This window comes from Mirounga leonina, unplaced genomic scaffold (assembly GCF_011800145.1).
Source record: "Mirounga leonina isolate KUSES-001 unplaced genomic scaffold, KU_Mleo_1.0 Mir_200, whole genome shotgun sequence".
NCBI classification, from domain to species: Eukaryota; Metazoa; Chordata; class Mammalia; order Carnivora; family Phocidae; genus Mirounga; species Mirounga leonina.
In genome coordinates, this window is record NW_023270503.1 from 14,654,601 (window position 1) to 14,670,272 (window position 15,672).

Here is a 15,672-nt window from a genome sequence, read left to right on the forward strand (position 1 = left end):
CCATTATTTCCAGTTTTTCATTCTCCGTGCAATTTAATGCCTTAAGTGAATACTGCCTTCAGGAAGGCAGTGGAAGATCTTTATGCAGATGAATGTGCCTTAGGATATCGTGATAAACTTAGTTTTATAAATGACAGTGCTTTCACAATGCTTTCATAATATAACTGGGTTAATTTGTCATATATTAAGCACACAGCTGCATTTCTATAGCTAGGTTTTTCATAATTCGGTAAACTTACTAGTATCTTACCGTGTTCTATTTTGTTGGCTGTACAAAGTCTGACTGCACTGGTAAGGAAATAGCCACTGAGGAATCTTTTTGGATTATCTATTCACGTTCCCCTTTGCAGGTAGCTTTCCACTTTCCATTTGTTATTGGAAACTTAAAAGGACATTCACCATTTTGCTGTTTCCTTAGATACCAAATCAGCTATCAGCTATATATTAATATACTCTCTATTGTATATTTTACTTTATTTATCCAAGAAATTTATTTTAAAGTACACTTTAACGACTATTTAAAATGTGTAAGCAATGGAATCAGAACAATATCAGAAAAGTAAACCTAATACCTTTTGTTGTTTAATTTGTAACAAAATACTATTTCATGGTACCCTCATGAGTGAAAACCTGCAGCTCCTGACTGGGTCTTTTCTTGCCACTAGGGGGCTAGGTTTTCCTTAGCTGTTAAAACTCTAGAAAAATGTCTGTTTTTTTTTTTTTTTTTTTTTTTCAGAGTTTTGGCAAACCCAGCAGACCCCCTCCTTGGTGTTTTCCTTTTTGGTTTTAAGTTCTTTCCCAGGATACTTATGCTTTCAAATATTCTGGGAAATCAAATTCAAATCCAAAACATTGAAATTGTGTATGTGAATAATCTCCAAAGGTTAAAGTGTAAGAACCTGCTTACCTAACCTATATTGGAAATGATAAGAGCATGAATTTTATGTGGCCATCTTAGTAATGTCTGACTTTTTTAATCACTGGAATTGTTAAAATGATGTAATTCAGAAAACATCAACCCTTACATGTGAATCTAAAGTAGAATTTTGTCCATTATTTCAAGTTTTTCCTTCCATGTGCAAAATTTAATGGCTTAAATTGCACATGATATTAGAAGAATAATTATTTCTAGTATACCTTCATGAACTTCTGACATTTTAAAAATCAGTAGTCAATAATAGAGAAATAGGGAAACATTGCAATGAATTTTTATAATCCTTAGGCTAATTTACTTTCAAAGATCATAGAATAAGATTGTTTAGTAATTTTATTAACATACACAAAAATGTGGACATAGAAAGTCGCCACCTTATAGTAATGACAACTTAAAAATATATTCATCAAGTGGAGTTCTAGTAAAATTAAAATGTTACATTTTAGGAAGAAGGAAAGATTAGGGAAGTATTGTACATTAAAGAGCATGTGCTTTGAAGTTTGATTGCTGGCTCTGTCACTATTAGCTTTGTGACTTTCAGCAAATTATTTAACATCTCTGAGCTTTAGTTTCCTTAATTTTGTAAAGTAATGTTAATACCTCATTCAATTGTTGTTTGGATTAAATGAAGCAATATATGTAAAGCACCTAGTACTGTGCCTGAACATGGTAGGTGCTCAATAAATGTCATCCTCTGTTTAATCCAAAGGTGTGATGTATTATAACTGATTCTCATTCGTTCTGGAGAGTCTCTCTCTGGAAAAGAGGAGACTCAACCTATTATTAAGACTGCATCTGTAAGTATAACTATCCCAGTACAAAGAGTTAATCTTTTTATGGTATCCTAACTATAAAGAGAAAGCTTGGAAAATATACTTCTTTAGTTAAAATAATAGCAGCATTAGCTTTTTATTTTTTGGTTGCCTGCTGTATGCCAGTACTATTCTAAGTGCTTTATGCATATTAACTCATTCATTCCTCACAACAAACATAGTAGGGTATGTACTATTATTATCCCTATTTTATTAAGCTGCAGAAACTGAGGCCCAAAGAGGTTAACCTTGCTCAAGTTCATACAGCTCTTAAAATTTTGGAACTGGGCTCCAGAGCCAGACAGTCTGGCTCTTAGATTCGAATTCTTAACCATGTTTAAATGGTTAAAACATTTTTGTCTGGATTTTACTAGATGCATTGTATAATGGTAGGAATGTTTGGAGAGTATTTCACTTATTTTATCCTTAAAACACACCCTCCTCCAAATGTTTGTTACTGTTAAAATGATTGAAACAATTATTTTGGAATTCCAAATATGTTCTGATACTTTCAGTAAAATGAAATTAGTTTCAATAAGAATAAATGTTTGCTTAGAAAGGTAGCAAAATGTTTAGGTGCTAAAGAAATCATTTAGAAAAGTAGACATGACCCTTTAAAATGATTTTTTACATTAGTGTATTGCCATGTTGTTTTCAATAAATAATAGCACCGAGTCGGACTAAGTATAATTTTATTGCATCCACAAAGGCAAACTTTTGGAATTTTTCTTTCCAAGTTGAGAGAGGGGAGTGCCTTAAATGCTGCAGAGGTTACTTGTGGTTGATGACTTTTCTCTGTTTGAATTTGTCCCAGCTGTGCTACAGTGCTGCTCTCCTTCTACCCACATGGACGCGCTGAGTAGTTGTGTCACCCCCACTGCCTCTTCCTATGCACACTGCAACTACTTCCAGGTAAGATTCTTGGAACGGTGGACACACTCTGTACTTGACGGGGAGTATGATTGACCTTGCACAGTTTTAAAGTATAATTTTATCTTAATGAGTAGCCAGAGGTAAGCTGTGGATTACGGCTTCGGTTTTCTCAGTTCTAAAAAAGAGGGAGTTGATAGAAATGATGTCTGAGGATTCCGACATCCAAACAATAAGCACTAGTGTCCAAAACAATAGGCACTAGCTACATGTGGCTATTTAATTAAAATGAAATAAAATCTAAAATTCATTTCTAGTGTTCAAAGTGTCATATGGCTAGTGGCTACCAAATTGTACAGCACAGAGAGCATTTTCATCATTGTGGAAAGTTTGAGCATTGCTGTTCTACGTTCTTCTATGGTAAAATGAGTATCAAATAAACTTTAAAAGTATATAAGTCACCAAATGACAGTTTCTTCCAAGATGATACAGATAATTACTTTTTTTAATGAGAAAGGAAAAGTGAAATAAAAATGAGAAATTTAAGTGGTGATCCCTTTTTGCCCCCATATTGTAAATACTATACTTCAATTATTTTCTCATTATTTATTGGGGAGCAATTGTGTTGATTTAAATGTTTTAGACTGCTATTTCTAGGATAAGATTAAATTCCATGCTTTGTAGTTTTATGCTGTAATTGCTTAAAGATTGGAATTATGTGTTTGCCTTTGATATCATGTAGTTGAGATAGCTTCTGTTTTTAAGAGAATATCTTACTAGTGGCATGCCAGAACTGAAAGAAACATTCATTTGTTGTTGTTGTTGTTGTTGTTGTTGTTTTGAGAAAATTACATGGGATGTCAAATTATAATCAGATTGTTGTTTGAAGAGCGTAGAATCAGATCAAAGGGACTTATTTGGACATTTTTAATGGCAGGTACCATCAAGCATGATGGTCCAATCTGTTCATCTTCACTAGAGGGATATGTCTGTCCCACAAATTAGATGCTTTTGTTTGTGGATCTGGACACTCTCTCCCTTGGATCATACTGGAGATACTCTGATGGTGTTTATATCTTGATTATGTTTATGTTTTAAATAAATTATTTAACATATCCTTAGAAATATCCTTACTAGAAAGACAATACATGTTTGTTACAGGAAAATAAAGATAGGTAGACATAACATTTTTGAAATGAAAAAAAGAATATATTTTAGGTGTGATTCTGGAAATAAATGCAGTTGGTTTAGTTGCATCACAGATATTGGTGAGAGTGTGCATGAATGACCATTATAGTGTAAAGGTTAAGAGCAAGAGCTCTTAAGTCAGGCAACCTATGCTTGAAACCTGGATCTGTCCGTTATTTCATTGTGACTTTGGGTAAATTACACAGTTTCTCTGAACTTCAGTTTCATCATTTGGAAATGGAGATGATCACATTTTATAGGCCTCTTGAGAGGATTAAATGGAATAATGTATATAAAGTACTTTGCATGTGCTTGGCACATAGTAAGAACTCAATAAATAAATGGCACATAGTAAGAACTCAAACTCAATAAACCGTTTATTGAGTGGCTTGATGCTTAAACCATTTAAATTTACATTATTTGGCATTAATGTCCTTTGAATAATTGACGCAGTCTTTGTTGTGTATTCGGCAACATCAACCTATTACATGTTTTATTTAATTATTACTCTTCAGTATTTTATATTCATAGCTTGAGATTATTTATCATCAAACATGTAACTGAATGCCTACTCTGTGCAAAGTACTATGTATAAGAGAATACATCTTAAAGATATAAAGAATACATCTAAGAGTGGGAGCTTTTTAAAATCTATTGTTTTATTATTAAAAATAAACAATCTCAGGAACCAAAGGACATTCGATATTCCATCCATTTTTTCCCAGATCATTTGGAACAGAATATCAGTACCTCCCCCTGAATCTATAGAAGCATTGGTGGACTTGTGAGCATCCTGTGTTTGAAATTTCCTTACTACATTCCTAAAATAGTATATGATAGATATAAGTGATGTTTTTGTCTGTCAACTTTTATGGAAGAATTGGGTGTATAGACATTTTATCAGCAAATAGGTATTTGGGTACTACGGCTTTTTGATTTTGTATACTTTAACCCTGAGAATTATTGGTCCTTTCCAGTATTAAACTTAGCGTAGTGGTTGACATGTATCAGTGGCTAAGTAAATGTTAACAATAGAATTGAAGCTACCGTTGCTGAAAAGTTGATTGGTGTTCAAGTTTTCTTAGTGAGCTTTAGTTAAAATTTAATCTATTTGTTTAACATTTATCAGCCTAAACATTGTTGCTTTCCTCCTTAATCTCATATTCAATTTTCTATCCAAACAGTCCTATTTTCTCTTTTCCCAGAATCCTCCAATGCAATCCTCCTATCCAGTTGAATTTCTGCCTTCTAATTGGCCTTGCAGTGCTACTGATGAAAATAAAAAGACAGAAGTAAACCTAGAGGCTGTTTTTCAGATAGTAGATGAGTTGCATTCCTCCCCTAAATTGGAGATGGTGAAGGTGGAGCCTGTTGAGAATCAGTGCCCAACATCTCAGTCGAACAGAGGCCAACATATCCTAGCTAATTCAAACAACAGCAATCCATCTTCCACAAGTCAGGCTAGCCAGCTGGAGCCACTTACTCCTGTAGGCTCAGATATTACATCTTTTGTAGTCGGAGCAGAACAAGCAATTACCTGCTCTCTACCACAGTCACCTGAGTACATCTATACCATCCACACAGCTCAGCCTGTTGAAAATACTACAATACAGGAATCTGCAGCCATCCAACAAGCTCATGTCAAACTGAAGGAGCAGCTAAGTCATAATCCATCTCCATCTTCAGTAGTATTTGTGCAGGAAGGGCTACCATTCAGCACACACCAGGTAAGGCAAAGAAAAAAGTCCTAAAAAAGCTCAAAGTACCTAGTGCTTCTTGCTAAAGACCATTCTAGTAAAGAGTTTGTTCACATTTTATTTGGGTTTATTACCAGTTCATTATGCTTTCTTTTTTTTTTTTTTAAAGATTTTATTTATTTGAGACTCTGAGCGCACATGCCAGAGCCCAAACCAGGGGTGTGGGGAGGCAGAAGGACAAGCAGACTCCACGCTGAGTGCAGAGGCTGACATGGGGCTTGATCTCAGGACTCTTGAGATCATGACCTGAGCCAAAGTCAGACACTTAACTGACTGAGCTACCCAGGTGCTCCCATTATGCTTTCCAGAAGGATCATGTCCCAGGGACTCTGCACGAAAAATTCAGAAAGAAGTAACCTTAAACCCCAGACATCTTTTTACTGTGTTATGGTCTGAAGTCAACCTCTGGAGAGGCAGTAGGAGCACTGTGGTATAGACCTTATTTTCATGTTAAAAGCATCCCTTGAGTTTTGCTTCCTATCTTAATTTGGATGGACTAGGTGTGCCTGGCTGATTAAAATTCACTACTCAGAAAGGATGGTTTATCTGGCAGATAATATCAGGACTTTCCTAGCCATTTGTAGCATGGAGGTAAGGAGATGGTTAGGGGTCTTTTCATACTTTCTTACAGCATTATTGAATTCACATTTATCTTATGAGCATACTATGTTTGAATTTCATTACTAATATCTCCATTCTTTTTGTTATTGTTACCTACATTCTTAAAGCAGAATTCTGACTCTCGTTTGAGCGACATTTTCTGAAGGTAGAAGCTAATTCCTTTATTGCTGCTGGTTTATGACCAGAAAATGAATAAAGTTTGATTCTAAATAAAAGTACACCTAAATTAAAATCACTTTTTGTGAATTAACTTGTATTTTCCTACTTTTATTTTTTTCTTGATCTTAGCCATATATATATATTAAATTTTGGACTTTTTTCTTTAATGGGACTGAAAATATCATCACTGTTAGATTCCCAAGATAACTTTTGGACAGTTGTATTTTTTTTAACACATTTTTTTTAGCTCTAATTTTAGATCCACATGTCTTAAGGTATCTATCAACTTATTGTCCTTTTTGAGCCCAACTGTTGAGACCCAGTATATCGTGTGTTAAAATAATAAATATAAATTATAAATTCAGTAGACCAAAGATAGGCCCATTGTGTTTCAAATATGATTGTGGAAAGAACATAAAATTTGTCTTTGTTCCTTCATAGTCACATACAAAATATTAGATTTCATACCTTAAAATTGCATTCATATAATTACTTTCAAGATCTTTAAAAAATATATTTGAACATCAGAGCTTTTTTTAAAAGCTATGTTTTTAACTTTTAGCTTTATTTCATTATATAGTTTTGTTTAAAATAAATTCAAAGAAATAAGAGTAGTTCAGAAGTTGGTCACCTTGATGAAGGGATTTGCATTCCAGAGAAAACTTAGGAACTCCAAACTCATAAGCAGAACAGATCTAGATTTTATAGGGGCTAAAGGTTATATAATTTTGAGGACCTCTTTAAGACAAAGAATACAAAATTAGTAGAATAAAGTGTCTTCAGCTCCACTGACATCAACAGGATTATGCCAGTGACCATTTCAATATTATCAACGGAGGTGGAAATCTGATGAAAGGGATACTAGAGTAGAAAAAGATAGGGGTCTTAACCAACTGTAAATTTGTGTGTGTGTGTGAATTTAAAAAAAAAAAAAAATCCAACAAGCTTCATGGTTAATCTTCCTCTGATCATAAGTAAATGTTTTAACTCCATATATATTTCAATGGTTTGTGCATGGGGAAATATATATCCTACTACTGAATATTCACATTAGTTCAACAAAATCAAAGGTAGTATCACTCATAAGAATGAAAAGCCTTTTACAGGTATGTTTGTTGGATCATGTTTCAATAATAGAACTCCTCTGATAAACTATCTTAACTTTTAGTAGATATTTGGGGTAAATTCAGAATAATGAGTGGGTTTAATATTTTAGGTGGATGCCAGTATAAAATGCCTGACCAATCCACCTGAGAATATCTTGCCTTCAGAACAGATGGGATTCCTTATTTCAGAAATGGGGCCTGCTAGCAAGCCTAGTAAAGACGCAGGTTTATCCACTCCAGCCAGATACAGAGAGCGAAGAAGCAACTCACAGCAAGGAAAGTCCCCTGGTAAGGATTATTGTGCTCTAGAATACTAGAATTAGAACCATGGTGTAGAATTAATATATGAATGACAGTTTTTTTCTGAGTCTTCATTTTTTATTCATAAATATATTTACCACATTGCTTTTTTACATAACTGTAATTCTAACTCTATATGTTTTCTTAATTGTCCGTGTAAAGTATGTAAAAGTTATTTTCCTAGTATTGCAGGTGTTTTCCTACTATTGCAAATTTGAGCTTTCAAAGAGACAGAACATATTAAGTAAAAGCAAAGGAATTTGGGTTATTTAACTTGGAGAAGGCAAGGATGAAGGGTGATTTAATAGCTGCTTCAGGTGCCAAAGACTTTGTAATTATTGATGTACTTGTTCTCTTATTAACAGACTGTAGGACAAGAGGTGATATGCTTAAATTGTGGCAGAAAAGAATTAGATGGTCATTAATGAAATTATCCTGAGCACATTATAAAGATAGTATAAAGTATGACTTTGTATCAGTGGGATTGTTTTTCTTGTGGTTTGTAAGAACTCAGAATTAATTATTGTTTTAGGCACATAGAGTTGGTTCTACTATTTCATTTACTTATTTTAACTTTTTTTAGGGAGAGTGAGAGGGAGTGGACACAAGTGGTGGGGGGAGGGACAGAGGGAGAAGAGAGTTTTTTTTAAAGATTTATTTATTTTAGAGAGAGAGAGAGCATGAGCAGGAGGGACAGAGGGAGAGAGAGTCTCAAGCAGGCTCTGTGCTGGGTGCAGAGCCCGACACGGGGCTCCATCTCACCACCCCAAGATCACGACCTGAGCTGAAACCAGGAGTCAGACACTTAACCAACTGCGTCACCCAGGCACACCAGCGGGAGAGAATCTTAAGCATGCTCTACGTTCAGCATGGAGCCTGGCGCGGGGCTCAGTCTCATGATCCTGAGATCATGACCTGAGCCAAAATCAAGAGTCAGACACTCAACCGACTGAGCCACCCAAGCGCCCATGTTCTGCTCTTCTGCGGTTTCTCAGGCATTTGGACAAAACCATTTTTTTTAACGATTTTATTTATTTATTTGAGAGAGAGAATGAGATGGAGAGAGCATGAGAGGGGGTAGGGTCAAGAGGGAGAAGCAGACTCCCTGCCGAGCAGGGAGCCCGATGCGGGACTCGATCCAGGGACTCCAGGATCATGACCTGAGCTGAAGGCAGTTGCTTAACCAACTGAGCCACCCAGGTGCCCAACAAAACCATTTTTAAAGAAAATAGTAACATCTAATAAAACATGTTTCTTTATGTGATCCTCCAACAAGTCATCGAAGTCTCCAGTGGCCAAATTTAATATTCTCAAATTGTATGCATGACAGAAACATGCAATCCAGGTAGCATTAAGGTCAGACAATCATTTTAGCTTATAAAAATTGAAAAATTGAAATTCTCCAAAAAGTAAACTAATAGTGATATGATCAAGATCTTGCTCAGGCTCATAGGGTTCTTTCTGCAAAACACCTTTTAGATGAAGAGCTATCTAGATCACTCATCTTATTTATTAAACTCAGCTTGTACAGTCACTTTTAGTTGAATATATGGCCCAATCCATGATGAAAGATTAAGATTTCTCACCACTGAAAATGTTTAAGACAATGGCATAGACTTTGAAGGCAATTTAGAAAAGGACAGGAACTAATTTTTACTGTATACCCATTTTTATGCCATAAACAAACGTTGAAAGTGGTATTGTCATCACTTTAAAGATTGGGAAATTTAGGCTTGGAGAGGATAAGTAACTTGTTCACAAAGAGAAACAGTAAGGTTATACATTAATTAATGTAGCTAATATTCTACTCACAATCACTCTGTTGATTGTATCCTTGGATACATAAAAGTTTTTAAGTTTCATGTAGTCCCATTTGTTTTTTTGGGGTGTTTTGGTTTTTTTTTGCTTTTGTTGCCTGTGCTTTTGGAGTCCTCTCCAAGAAATCATTGCCAACTCCGATGTCATGAAGTTTTTCCTCTATGTTTTCTTCCAGGAGTTTTATAGTTTAGGTCTTACACTTAGGCCTTTAGTCCATTTTGGTTAATTTTTGTACATGATGTAAGATAAGGGTCCAACTTCATTTTTTTGCATGTGGATATACAGTTTTCCCAGCACCATTTGTTGAAGAAATTGTCCTTTCCCCATTGAGTGGTCTTAGCATCTTAGTGGAAGATCATCTGACCCTCTAAGTGAGCATTTGTTTCTGGCCTTTCTATTCTAGACCATTGGTCTGTTTGTCTTTATGCTAGCACCATATGACCTGTTTAATCTCTCAATTCTGCCCTTGTAGCACAAAACCAGCCATAGGGAATACTTAGATGAATGGTTGTGGCAGTGTTCCAGTAAAGCTGTATTTACAAAAACAGGTGCTGGGCCCAATTTAACCCAGGGGTCATAATTTGCCAACACCTGAAGTAAACTAACAGCTTCTTTCTGAACAGCAACAATGGAAACCAGAAAAGGGTAGAATCACATTTTTGCTATACTGAAAGAAAACTGCAATTCTAGAAGTCTCTACCCAGCAAAAAGATCCTTCAAGAATGAAGGCAAGATGATGAAAACATTTTTAGATAAACACAAAATTGAGAGCATGTGCCACAGCAGATCAGCACTAAAGGAAATTCTACAGGGTATTCTTCAGGCAGAAGGAAACTGTGGTAAAAGTATTGATTAATATGGGCTTTGATGAATCAAGAGTACATACTGTAGTTTTTAGAGTAATCACCAACACAATAGAAATAATCCAAAAGAAGGCAGGAAAGGGGGAGAAAAGGAAGGAAAATAAAGAACACAAAGAGAAAACAAATAATAAGAATAGTGGGCCCAAATCCAGCCAGTACAATGATTATATGTAAATGGCCTTAAAAACTTTAATTCAAAGGCAGATATTGCTAGAATGGGTAAAAAGCAAATTCCTACAATAGGCTGGCTATAGGAGACATGTAGGTTGAAAGTAAGTGGATGGGAAAAGATATAATATGCAAACAGAAGTATGAGAAGGCTGGTATGGTTACTTGGGTGGCTCAGTCGTTAGGCGTCTGCCTTCGGCTCAGGTCATAATCCCAGGGTCCTGGGATCGAGCCCCGCATCGGGCTCCCTGCTCAGCGGGAAGCCTGCTTCTCCCTCTCTCACTCCCCCTGCTTGTGTTCCCTCTCTCGCTGTCTCTCTCTCTCTGTCAAATAAATAAAGATCTTAAAAAAAAAATTAGATAAAACAGACTTTAAGAGCACATATAAAGGGTCTGCATCATAATGGTGAACAGTTCATCACAGAAGCATATCAATTATAAATGTGTTTTTTGTAATAAGAGCTTCAAAATATATGAAGCAAAAATTGACAGGAGAAATAGACAATTCCTCAATATAGTAGGATATTTTTTAAAAGATTTATTTTAGAGAGATTCCATGCACGTGTGTGTGTGGGGAGGGGCAGAGGAAGAGAATCTTTAAGCAGACTCCCCGCTGAGTGTGGAGCCCAGTCTGATGGCCCATGAGATCATGACCTGAGCCAAAACCAAGAGTTGAATGCTCAACCAACTGAGCCACCCAGGCGTTCCTATAGTAGAATATTTTAACATACTATCTAAGTAATTGATAGACTAACTAGACAAAATATTAGTAAAGACATAGGAGATGTGAACAACATAATCAGCCACCTTGACTAATTGGCATTTATAGAATACTGCATCCCAAAACTATAGAATATGCATTATTTTCAAGTGCACATGGTACACTGACCAAGATAGGTCATATACTGGGCCATAAAACAAGTCTCAATAAATTTACAAGAATTAAAATCATACAAAGTATATTCTCTGAATACAACAGAATTAAGTTAGAAATCAGTGACAATTGGGTGCCTGGGTGGCACAGTCAGTTAAGTGTCTGACTGTTGGTTTTAGCTCAGGTTGTGATCTCGGGGTCTTGAGATCGAGCCCTATGTCGGGCTCTGCACTCAGTGCGGAGTTCTGCTTGAGATTTTCTCTCCCCCTTCCCTCTCCTGCTCATGCTCTCTCTCTAAGATGAATAAATATATCTTAAAAAAAAAAAAAAGAAATCAGTGACAATAAAGTAACTAGGAAAACCTCCAGTATCTGGAAATACAATTATACACTTCTAAATGATTCATAGCTCAAAGACAAAAATCTCAAGAAAAATTAGAAAATATGTGGAACTGATAATGAAAATATGAGTTTGTGAGATGCATTTAAACAATGTTAGCATGAAATGTGTAGCTATATTATTACTATTTTTTATTTTTTAGAGATTTATTTATTTTAGAGGGAGAGAGTGCATGAGCGAGTGGGGCCAGATGAGGGGCTCAAGCTCACGACCCATGAGATCATAACCCATGAAATCATGACCTGAGCCAAAACCAAGAGCTGGATGCTTAACTGACTGAGTCACCCAGGCGCTCTAAAATGTGTGGCTTTATTTATTTTTTAAAAAGATTTTATTCATTCATTTGACAGAGACATACCGAGAGAGGGAACACAAGCAGGGGGAGTGGGAGAGGGAGAAGCAGGCTCCCTGCCGAGCAGGGAGCCCAACGCGGGGCTCAATCCCAGAACTCTGGGATCATGTCCTGAGCTGAAGGCAGACGCTTAACGACTGAGCCACCCAGGTGCCCCTTATTCTTTTTTTAAGATTTATTTATTTATTTATTTGACAGAGAGATAGAGAGCACAAGTAGGCAGAGAGGTAGGGAGAGGGAGAAGCAGGCTCTCCGCTGAGCAGGCAACCTGACGCAGGGCTTGATCCCAGGATCCTGGGATCATGACCTGAGTCAAAGGCAGATGCTTAACCGACTGAGCCACCGACTGAGCCACAGCCTCCCCTAAAATGTGTAGTTTTAAATGGTAGTATTAGAAGGGGGGTGGGAGGATGGGTTAGCCTGGTGATGGGTATTAAAGAGGGCACGTCTGGTCTGCATGGAGCACTGGGTGTTATGCACAAACAATGAATCATGGAACACTACATCTAAAACTAATGATGTAATGTATGGTGATTAACATAACAATAAAAATTAAAAAAAAATTAAAAAATGGTAGTATTAGAAAAGAAGTAAGATCTAAAATTAATGATCTGAAGTTCACTATAAGAAACTAGAAAAAAAAAAAAGAGGAAAGTAAACCCAAAGTAAACATGAGGAAGGAAATGATAAAAATAAGAGTTGAAATCAGTGAAATAGAAAACAGTTGATAAAATTAACAAATATAAAACTGGCTATTTGAGAAGATCAACCAAATTGAGAAACCTCTAGCTAGACTGATCAAGAAAAAAGAGAACCCAAATCATAACTATCAAGAATGAAAAAGAGATTACCACCTCAGAATTTATGGATATTAAAAGGATAACAAGAGAATACTGGGGACAGTCTTACATGAATGAACACAACTTAAATGGAATAGACACATATTTTGAAAATTACAACTTAACAAAATTCCCACAAGAGCCAGATGAATAGCTCTACATCTATTAAAGAAGTTGAATTGGTTATCAAAGACTTTTCTTAAAATAAGAATCCTCATGAATATAGATGCAAAAATCATTAACAAAATATTAGCAGATTGAGTCCAACAATATTTAAAAAGGATAAGACTCCACAACCAAATAGAGTTTGTCTCAGGAATGCAAGGCTTGATTGATTTTCAAATGTTAAAAAATGTTACTTGTTATATTAACAGAATAAAAGAGAAAAACTCTGATGATTTCAATAGATGCAGGGAAAGCACTTGACAAAATTCAGCAATTATTCATAGTAAAACTCTCAACAAAGTAGGAATAGTAGAAAATTTCTCAAACTGATAAAGATTTTTTTTTAATTTTTTTTTTTATTTGACAGAGACAGCAGGAGAGGGAACACAAGCAGGGGGAGTGGGAGAGGAAGAAGAAGCAGGCTTCCCACAGAGCAGGGAGCCCGATGCGGGACTCGATCCCAGGACCCCGGGACCATGACCTGAGCCAAAGGCAGACGCTTAACAACTGAGCCACCCAGGCACCCCCTCTCAAACTGATAAATAGCATCTCTAAAATATGTATAACAAAGATCATAGCTAATGGTGAAAGACTGAACTATATACGTTAGAGACTGGGAACAAGGCAAGGATACCCACTTTCACCACTTGTATTCAGTATTGTACTGATGGGCCTACCATTGCAATAGTCAAGAAAAAGAAAAGGCATAAAGATTGAAAAGGAAGAAGTAAAAGTATATGATTGCTTATGTAAAAAAAAAAAAAATCTAGGGAATCTACAAAGCAACTGCTAGAACAAATAAATGAATTTATCAAGGTTGTAGGACATAAGATTGATATAAAAAATTGTATTTTTCTAAACTAGCAGCACAAAATTGGAAAATGAAATTTAAAAAACACAATAAGACCAAAATCATAAGATACCTAGAAGTAAATTGAACAAAGATATCTAAGACCTCTACATTGAAAACTATAAATTTTGTGGAAAGAAATTAAAGAAGACATAAATGGAAAGATATGCCATATTCATGGATAAGAAGATCCAATTTTCTTAAAGTGACGGTTCTTTTGAAATTGATCTATAAACTCAGTGCAATCCCAATCAAAATTCCAGTGTACTTTTTTTTTTAATTACAAGCTGATTCTAAGATTTAAAAGGAAATGTAAAGGCCAGAGAATTACCAAAGCAATCTTCAAAAATAAAAGGTTAGAGGAGATTTTATCTGATTTCAAGACTTACCATAAAGCTACAATAATTAAAATAGTTTGATATTGGTGAAAAGATAGACATATCGATGAATGATACAAAGGAGTCCAGAAATAGATCCATACATATGTGGTCAATTGATTTTCAACTATGGTGCCAAGGCAATGTAGTGGAGAAAGGAAAGTCTTTTCAACAAAAATTAGCATTGACCCACAACTTAAATAAAAATTAACTTAAAATGATTTACAGACCTAAATATAAAAAACATATAAAACTTCTTGAAAAAAAAAAAGGAAAAGCTTTGCTACTTTGGAGTGGACAAGGATGTCTTATAACACAAAAAAAAATGATTAATAAAGAAGAAATTGATAAATTGGATTTCATCAAAATATAAAACTTTTGCTCTTTGAAAGACACCATTAAGAAAATGAAAAGCCCAGGGGCACCTGGGTGGCTCAGTCGTTAAGCATCTGCCTTCGGCTCGGGTCATGATCCCGGGGTCCTGGGATCGAGCCCCGCATCAGGCTCCCTGCTTGGTGGGAAGCCTGCTTCTCCCTCTCCCACTCCCCCTGCTTGTGTTCCCTCTCTCGCTGTGTCTCTGTCAAATAAATAAAATCTTTAAAAAAAATAGTTTAAAAAGAAAATGAAAAGGCAAGCCATAGTCTAAGAGAAAATATTGACAACACATATGTCAAAACAAAGGACATATTTAAAATGTAAAAGGAACTCTTACAATGCAATTCAAAAATGGGGGGAATATATGAACAGACATTTCACAAAAGATATACAAGTGGCCAATAAGCACATGAAGAAATGTAACATGTTTAATCATTTGGGAAGTCAGATTAAAACTATAATAGATATCAATACACACCCATTGGAGTGGCTAAAACTTTTAAAGAAAAAAACATGACCATGCTAAGTGCTGATGAGGCAGCTAGAACTCTTCATACATTGCTAGTGGGAATTTAAAAAATAGTATAACCATTTTTGGAAACCATTTGGCATTTTCTTTTTTTTTTTTTAATTTGGCATTTTCTTAAAAATTAAGTTAAAGGTATACTCATCACAAATTACAAATTACATGTAAATTACAGTATATCCATACAACAACAGAATACTACTCAGCAATAAGAAGGAACACATTATTATTATATACAAATCATTATGTTGATGTGGTCCTTGGGGAATATACATTCCTTTTCTTCATTCTTTTTTTTTTTAAGATTTTATTTTTTAAAG

At 35.4% G+C, this 15,672-nt stretch overlaps 1 long non-coding RNA gene across 1 annotated transcript; it reads left to right on the top strand.

Annotated features, from left to right (window-relative positions):
* Positions 1-1,294: 1,294 nt before the first annotated feature.
* Positions 1,295-8,312, top strand: LOC118024703. The gene is made up of 3 exons (XR_004683178.1): positions 1,295-2,658; positions 5,010-5,531; positions 7,558-8,312. It is a non-coding gene; the product is annotated as an uncharacterized LOC118024703 (long non-coding RNA).
* Positions 8,313-15,672: the final 7,360 nt, after the last annotated feature.